Source organism: Phoxinus phoxinus (genome assembly GCF_949152265.1).
Source record: "Phoxinus phoxinus genome assembly, chromosome: 12".
Classification (NCBI taxonomy): domain Eukaryota; kingdom Metazoa; phylum Chordata; class Actinopteri; order Cypriniformes; family Leuciscidae; genus Phoxinus; species Phoxinus phoxinus.
In genome coordinates this window covers 30,627,426-30,629,148 of record NC_136887.1, presented here as the reverse complement: position 1 = coordinate 30,629,148, position 1,723 = coordinate 30,627,426, and the positions used below count along the sequence as shown (strand labels likewise).

Genomic DNA, 1,723 nt, shown 5'->3' with positions numbered 1-1,723 from the left:
GAATTTGCCTAGTTTTTTTTCCCTGTCAGAAGGTTTTTGATGTGAAATGTACAGTTATGTGCAGCAGGATTTTAGACCAATGATATTTCTTTGTGGGCGGGGCTACCCAGTGTGACGGGGCTCAAATACAACCTCAGCAAAACTAAATGTCTTGTGCGTGTTTGCAACTGATTAGAACTCTGAATTAGCTTTTATTGCTTTTCCTGTGTGTTTTCTCGTCTTGTTCTTCTCACTGGTAGTGTTTCTGTCCGTCTCTCTCATTTAGATTTCACTGTGTTTCATATTTTATCCACAGGTCTCACTCAAAATCTCTGCCGTAGGGGATATTCCAAAGCAACATGTATGCAAACCCTCCTGAAATCTCTGGAAAAAATCTATACGGGAGTGCAGGTTTGGTCCAAGGACATCACACTAACACACACACACACACACACACACACACACACGCCTTCCTTGAGCCATCAGCTGCTGTTTATCAATCCTCAGTGCTGCAGGTCTGACAGCAGCTACACCTCCATCTCAAACTGTCAGCTCTAACACACCACACCGTCTGATGGAGAGGGAAAAACAGGTGAAGAAGGAACGGGAGGAAGATAACATAGTCAGATAGCATGCTAAAGGTCAGCGTTGCTAGTGTTGGTTGACATTGTAGGTGTCGGGTGTCTCAACATTATCAGCCGTTTTTGCTAGAGTGTTATGGATGTTCATTCCTTCAGTGTTTTGACGTAACCCAGAGGAAAATTCAGTTGCCCAGTGGTCGCTTTCTCACGCTTAATGGAGATGCACTGTGTTTGCTATTTTCTGAAAACTGTTCACTTTGCCACAGCTCTTAAATCTCACTTTCGTATGGATTTATTGAAGATGTGTCATGGCAGAGTTGAACTGCCAAAACTCTATTGGTTCTCGCATGTCACATAAAGATTTTAATATTTAAATGTGATTATACATTTCAATTCTTAAAGGGGACCATTGTGCCCCTTTTTAAATCTTGATTTTGTTTTTGGGGTCTACTAGAATAGGGTTTCATGCATGAATTTTCAAAAAACACCTTTTTTTTCACATATTTGATATTGTTGCAGCTCCTCTCTCTTCCCAGGCTGTCAGTAATGCTCTGTTTAGTTCCTGTCTCTATGAAGCCCCTCCTTCTGAAATGCACAATGTGCTCTGATTGGTCAGCTGGGTCAATGTGTTGTGATTGACATCAAACAGCAACATTACTAAAGAAAGTTGAAAATATAAAAAAGCACAATAAGACTCTTAAATCTCTTTTCTGTTCTAAAATGTTGCATATGAAGATGGTTTATCAACACCAAAATGCTATTGATTCTTGTCATATAAAAGAATTGGTGATGAAATAATGTTAATTTTTGTGTGAATTATTACTTTAAGTATCAATTTGGTCTGAGATGTATCTTCAAAATGAGAAGTTTGATATTGGTGATGAATTTTTTTTAAATAAAATTTAAACATTATTTTAATATGAATAATGAAATGTAATTTTCATCATGCAGAAAGAATACCGAGCTATGAACTGAATGTGGATAGTGAAGCTCAGATAATTTGGTTTTAAGAGAATTTGATTGAGAAATGTTTGACTTTGACTTTTGATCACAGATTTTGGTATCTTGGCAAATCTCAGAACAATCTGATACATCTTCCAAAACGCTAGGAGTGACCCATGTGATATTACTAGGGCTTTTTTCTCAGGAGAAATTAATCTCAT

The 1,723-nt window shown here is 37.7% G+C and overlaps 1 long non-coding RNA gene across 1 annotated transcript in view; it reads left to right on the top strand.

The window, feature by feature from the left end:
- The window catches only part of LOC307007910, an 8,670-nt gene extending 7,440 nt beyond the window's left edge, over positions 1-1,230 (top strand). Inside the window, exon 3 of the long non-coding RNA XR_013799712.1 lies at positions 296-1,230. This is a non-coding gene — a long non-coding RNA (uncharacterized lncRNA). The remainder of the gene's footprint in view (positions 1-295) is intronic.
- The last annotated feature ends 493 nt before the right edge of the window (positions 1,231-1,723 follow it).